Consider the following 7,500-nt stretch of genomic DNA (forward strand, 5'->3'; position numbering starts at 1 on the left):
ACACACACACACACACACACACATTATATATATATACTAGCAGTATCGCCCGGCGTTGCTCGGGTTTGTAAGGGAAATAACTATATAAGCATTTTTAGAGAGTTACTTCCTTTATAGATGCCAATTCGGGCTTTCTTAGCCATTTCTGTTTTGGTGTTTTCAAGCCATGAAGTCGTTGTTCTAAAAGAACGCTGGTCTCCTTGACAACGCATTACGACGTTGATTTCCTTACACTCCCTTCCCTACAGCTTCACGAGGGAGGGAAGAAGGGGAGAAGCAAACACAGGTGCAGGTGTTTGAGCGTGGACGCCAACTCCGCCGCCATCGACACACGAAAAATTATGCATTAAAATGGAATAAAAAATGATGTTAAATTATTTTTAAAATCGTAGACTCATCGTAGACGCGCGCTAATAGCCAGACGGGCTCGATATTAATCACGACTATAAGATACCCGAATTTGGTTAAACTGCACCGCAAAATGTGGGAGGAGTTAGGAATCTAAATCGTAGGAGACAGACACTCACACAACTACAGTTTTATATATATAGATATGGGCGAATATCTAAATTCATATAGCTTCACGAATACAGACATGGCCGAATAGTTAAGAAGTTAGCTTTGTACGAGGGTGAGTCAAAAAGTAACGCCATTTTGTTTAGGACAGGTATAATTACCAACACAGGAATATGTATCATGCATCAAAATGAAGCTGGTCCTTTGTGGATTACATCCCTACTTCTCAACATAGTCACCGTTTCTCCCAATAGCAATGTTCCACCTTCGAATGAGAGCATGTATCCCTGCCCCGTAAAATTCTGTTGGCTGTTCTTTGAGCCACTTCTTCACTACTTCCACACTCACCAGATTTAGCGCCTTCAGACTATCATCTCTTCGGCGCCACGAAAGAGGGTTTGAGAGCAAATATTATTCCAGTGACGAACCCAATTCTCACTGCAAAATAAGTCTTTTCGCACGACCACAGGCAGGCAAATATCCAGATCAGAGTGGAGACTGTTGCTCAACAAAAATTATTAAATACAGAGCAGCAAACTCCACTAAGCGCCCCCCCCCCCCATAAAACAAACGTCTACCTATAGTCGAGCTTCAAACGCTCAATATTTCACGTCGAAAGACGTGACTTTCATGCAGCACGAACTCTTCAGCTGTAAGGTAAGCAAGCTACTTACCACTCAGCCCCTCCTGCGTCTATGTATGTATGTATGTATGTATGTATGTATGTATGTATGTATGAATGTATGTATGCATGTATGTATGTATGTATGAATGTATGTATGTATGTATGTATGTATGTATGAATGTATGTATGTATGTATGAATGTATGCATGCATGTATGTATGTATGTATGTATGTATGAATGTATGTATGTATGTATGTATGTATGCATGTATGAAGTATGTATGTATGTATGAATGTATGTATGTATGTATGTATGTATGTATGTATGTATGTATGAATGTTGTATGTATGTAATGTATGTATGTATGTATGAATGTATGTATGTATGTGAATGTATGTATGTATGTATGTTATATATATTTATATATATATATATTATATATATATATATTATATATATATTATATTATATATATATAGTATATATATATATATTATATAATACCAAAATGTTTGGGCCGCGCAGATAGTCCACACTTCACTCCTTTACGTGACACTAATTAATCAAAAAGTATCCAGATACACTAGTGTGCAGAATAAAAGCCACATATATTAATAATCAACACAGAAAACATAATTGGTAATTTAGGGCTTAATGTAATAAGCACGTGTTTAAGTAAGTGGATTGCTATTGTTACATACACCGGTTGGCAATATTACGCAATACCATCCACTTACTTCATCGGTATTATCAAGAAAATTAACCACCAAAGAAATATGCATGCTTCATCATTCCTACCTCACATACGAGCACACTTGATTCCGCTACGTCAACTATTTGGAGCATGATTTGCATATTGGGGTATATGAAGGTATGCATATTTCCACACATTGTCATTTTTGTTGATATGTTCTGGGGAGGGGAGTGCATTGTATTACGTAATATGGTCTGGCGGCTTATGTAATAAGGAAAATTCATTTGCTGGAACACGTGCACGTTAAATAAGGTATTAAATACCAATATCGTTTTCCAAATTTTTATTAACCACACACAGACACACACTCATAAACTCACATGCATACTCACACACATGCGTACACAACATGTGTATAATAATAATAATCAACACTCACACACACGCGCGTGCGGACTCATACACACATACGTATATATACTACCAATGCACCAGTGAACTGCACGCAAGTAAGCATATCACGGTGCCATATACCAAACTTTGGCTAATTGAATATTAGAATTGCACGGAGAAAGGGTGTACACAAGCACTAGGGTGACCCGGATTTCAGTTGCGTAGACTTGAGCAAGGTGAAATGGAAGGATACAACGCGTAGCAATATCTTGGAATCGAACCCACGACGTTGTGATCGCGAGACGAACACCTCTAAACGTCAGGAGACACACCTTCATGCACACAAGCGCACATACGAACACCACACACATATGTATGTATCTAAAACACACGCGTACGTACACACAGTATATATTATGCATGTATTATATATATATATATATATATATATATATATATATATATATATATATATTTATATGTGTGTGCACACATGGATTTATAAAGTGGACAGATACACATACTTACATACATACATGCATACATACATACATACACACATACATACATACATGCATACATACATACATACATACATATACTTATATATATATATTTATATATACACGCACGCACAGATACACAAAGGCACATACATTCAGACACACAGACACACAAACATCACCACATACACTCACACGCACACACGAAAACATACTAAAAATAAAAACAATATGCAATTGAGTGCAGTCGTTTTCCTTTCTCTCGTAATATTTTATTAAGTTCACATCGTTTAGGTCAGCAGTTTGCAGCAGTTAAATCGTTACTTTATCGACCCCCAAAAGGATGAAAGGCAAAGTCGACCTCGCTAGAATTTAAAGTCAGCACGGAGCATTTCGTCCAGCGAGCTAACGATTCTGCCAGCCCGCTGCCTTATATGATGGATGATATAATAATAATAATAATAATAATAATAATAATATAATGATAATAATAATAATAAAGACACAAGGCCTGAAATTTGTGGGGAGGCGACTAATCGATGACATCGACCCTGTGTTTCACTGATACTTAATTTATCGACTCCGAAAGGATGAAAGGCAAAGTTGACCTCGGCGCAATTTGAACTCAGAACGTAGCGACAGACGAAAAACTACTAAGCATTCCGCTCGGCGTGCTAACGATTCTGCCAGCTCGCCGAGTTAATAATGATAACAATAATGATGATGATGATGATGATGATGAAGTCAAAAGCAACAACAGCAACATCTAGATGTGCAAGGAATGTTAGTTCGTCATCAGATTGTCACATGATTTTGTTAAAATGAAAAAAAAAAAAAGTTGCACTTTTGGCTGCTGGGACTGGGGTGTAGGCGTCGGGGGGTGAAATATAATTATTGTAAGTAAGTGAAAATTAATGAGAAATAATTAAAAAATGAAAGCGAAATGAATTAAAATATTTAACAGATTATTTTCTGGTTGTATTAAGTGTGTGGTTGTATAGCCCTAGGACTGTCACGCAATGATAACTAGTTACCATTATTTCTCAAAGGAATCTCCCGCATTTGCTCATTTCTGTCAGTCTTTCTTGTTGGTGTATTATATGGTAACTAGCCTTCCAACCATGACTATCACAGTATAGTTGCCCTATAGTAGCTGACGTTCCAGCCATGAGAATACTTTTTTTACTTTCAGACTTATTTTATCTTGAATTGCATTAACCAAAGTGTCTGCCCTGTCTTGTTTAAGTCAGTACGATGTGATTGGAGGTCGATTTAGCTGTTATTTCTTGCAGACAGAATGATCATTTTGTGGCCTCCCTGTTTAGGCCTTATTAAATATATTGTTGATGTTAATATATTTCTAAAGACTGTGATGGTCGTGGCGGTATAGCAGCACGAAGCAACAACCATCAGACGTATTAGAAGTTCATATTCTATATCCGATGAAATAAATCCTATGATTGAGCAAGACTCTGTGACCCCAAACAGTCGTCTTACTTAGACACCTGACTGTATATCACAAGTGTATGCAACGGTTGCATTATAAAAGAATGAATCGATGAGAAACCTTGTCGGTGGACTTCGGATGTCCTAGTAAAAACACAAGGTGGCTAGCTGGCGGAAAGGTTAGCACGCCGGACGAAATGCTTAGCGGTATTTCGTCTGCCGCTACGTTCTGGGTTCAAATTCTGCCGAGGTCGACTCTGCCTTTCATCCTTTCGGGGTCGATTAAATAAGTACCAGTTACGCACTGGGGTCGATATAATCGACTTAATCCGTTTGTCTGTCCTTGTATGTCCTCTCTGTGTTTAGCCCCTTGTGGGTAGTAAAGAAATAGGTATTTCGTCTCCCGTTACGTTCTGAGTTCAAATTTCGTCGAGGTTGACTTTGCCTTTCATTCTTTCGGGGTCGATTAAATAAGTACCAGTTACGCATTGGGGTCGATATAATCGACTTAATCCGTTTGTCTGTCCTTGTTTGTCCTCTCTGTGTTTAGCCCTTTGTGGGTAGTAAAGAAATAGGTATTTCGTCTGCCGCGGTTTCGATTGAGCAAAAACACCTAAGCTCCACGAGGCTCCGGCGGGGAGGGGGGACCCCACTGTACTCTTTCACCACAACTTTCTCTCACTCTTTTTTTCCTACTTCTACCACAAAGCAGAGGAACCATGGTGTAACCCACTATGGTGTGGTAAACTTTCAGACCCTAGTCTAGATTGCGAATCCTCTGTACCCCAGGATGGTTCAGCTCGTCACCCGTTAAAAAGCCACCGGTTACGGAATGAGGATAACAATGAGGATTACAGGAATGAGGATAAGGCGGCGAGCTGGCAGAAACGTTAGAACGCCAGGCGAAATGCTTAGCGGTATTTCGTCTGCCGTTACGTTCTGAGTTCAAATTTCGCCGAGGTCGACTTTGCCTTTCATCCTTTCGGGGTTGATAAATTAAGTGCCAGTTACGCACTGGGGTCGATGTAATCGACTTAATACCTATGTCTGTCCTTGTTTGTCCCCTCTGTGTTTAGCCCCTTGTGGGTGATAAAGAAATAGGTTACGGAATGAGGATAACAACGTAGCTTTCGCGCCCGTGCAACCGCCAGTCTTTCGCGTGTAGTGGGTGGATCTTCAAGTTTCCACACGCATTCTTAGTAGCTTAGAGCAGGCTCGAATTAGAGATTATTCTTTGTAGCTAATGGCGTGAGTTCTGATTGGAAGAAGAAGAAGAAGAAGACGACGACGACGACGACGAAGAAGAAGAAGAAGAAGAAGAAGAAGAAGAAGAAGAAGAAGAAGAAGAAGAAGAAGAAGAAGAAGAAGAAGAAGAAGCAACAGCAGCAACAACAATATAGCGACTGTAGTAGCAGCAACAATAATAGCAACATTATCATCATCAACAGCAGCAGCAAAAACAACAATAGCAACAGAAGCAGCAGCAGCAGCAGCAACAACAACAACAACAACAGCAACAACAACATTAGCAACAACAATAATAGTAACAGCAGCAACAACAACAACAATAGCAACATCAGTAGTAACAGCAATAATAGCAACAGCAGCAGCAGCAGCAACAACAACAACCATAGCAACAACCATAGCAACAACAACAACAACAACAACAACATCCAAGGCATGGTGTGTCACCAAACACGCAATGGCAAGTTCACTGGTTCTCACTAACAAATTAGTGAGGTTTAGGTTTCCAGTTTATTCTTAAAATACACAGACTCTTATCAAATATTTTCTATTTCCTTTTTCTTTTATCTTATTTTCTATTATGTCTGTGTCTGGAATAACGCGCATTCGTTTTCAATGAAAGCTTTGCTTTAATTTGTAGAGTTTTGGGGAGCAGTTGTTGGCGGTTAACCTTACCATTCATCTTTTCGGAATTGATAAAATAACATACCAGTCAACTACTAGGGTCAATGGTATCTACTAAACACTTCCATTCTGAATTTCTTGCCTTGTGCTTAAATCAGTAACATTATTATTGATTTCAAATTTTGGCACAAGGCCAGCATTTTCGGGGGAGGGGCTAAGTCGATTACATCGACTGCAGTATTTAACTGGTACTTATTTCATCGACCCCGAAAGGATGAAAGGCAAAATGGACTTTGATAGAATTTGAACTCAGAACATGAAGACGGACGAAATGCAGCTAAGCATTTCGCCCGGCGTGCTAACGATTTAGGCAACCCGCCGCCTTAAGAAACATTATTAAAAAAGGCGGCGAGCTGGCAGAAACGTTAGCACACCGGGCGAAATGCTTAGCAGTATTTCGTCTGTCTTTTGGTTCTGAGTTCAAATTCCGCCGAGGTCGACTTTGCCTTTCATCCTTTCGGGGTCGATAAATTAAGCACCAGTTACGCACTGGGTTCGATGTAATCGACTTAATCCGTTTGTCTGTCCTTGTTTGTCCCCTCTATGTTTAGCCCCTTGTGAGCAATAAAGAAATAAGAAACGTTAGCACGCCGGGCGAAATGCTTAGCAGTATTTCGTCTGCCGTTACGTTCTGAGTTCAAATTTCGCCGATGTTGACTTTGCTTGTCATCCTTTCGGGATCGATAAATTAAGTACCAGTTGCGTACTGGGGTCGACCTAATCGACTGGCCCCCTACCTCAAAATGTCGGGCCTTGTGCCTAGAGTAGAAAAGAAAAGATTATAAAAAAGGGGTAAGTGGTGACGGGTGAAGACGTTGAAATTGATGAAATATGCTTTGTGGTATTTCTTCCGAGTCATTAGATTCTCAGTTCAAATCCTGTCAAGGTTACCCATGCATTCATCCCTCTCGGGTCGATAAATCAGAGTACAGGTTAATTACTGTGGTCAAAGGTTATCAACTACTCATCTGCCCTCAAAATTGCCAGCTTTTTGCCTAAACCAGAAATGATGATTACAATTAAATTAAACTCATTACTAAGAATGTTATCAATAGAAATAAAATTTCTATACAGAGTAAAAATTTAATTTTGTTTTTTAAAAAAGGAAATAAAATCTATTTTGTACCCTGAAAATGTTGACATAAATAGAAATTATCTAATCTAGTTGATGTCAGATGGTGGAGAAGGGGGCAGAGTTGAAACAGAAAAAAAATTCGAATATTGACACCTGCCAAAGAAAGTCACAGATAAAAACGAGAAGGTCGGGAAGCAGGATTCCTGATACTCGCAGAAATAAAGCTGCAACACCAATCTCGTTTGCTGTTAAGACTATATCAGGAACGTGGGAAAGCGAATACCATTTGCGAGATGATGGAGAGAGCGAGTGAGAGAG

Source organism: Octopus sinensis, linkage group LG13, assembly GCF_006345805.1.
Source record: "Octopus sinensis linkage group LG13, ASM634580v1, whole genome shotgun sequence".
Lineage (NCBI taxonomy): Eukaryota > Metazoa > Mollusca > Cephalopoda > Octopoda > Octopodidae > Octopus > Octopus sinensis.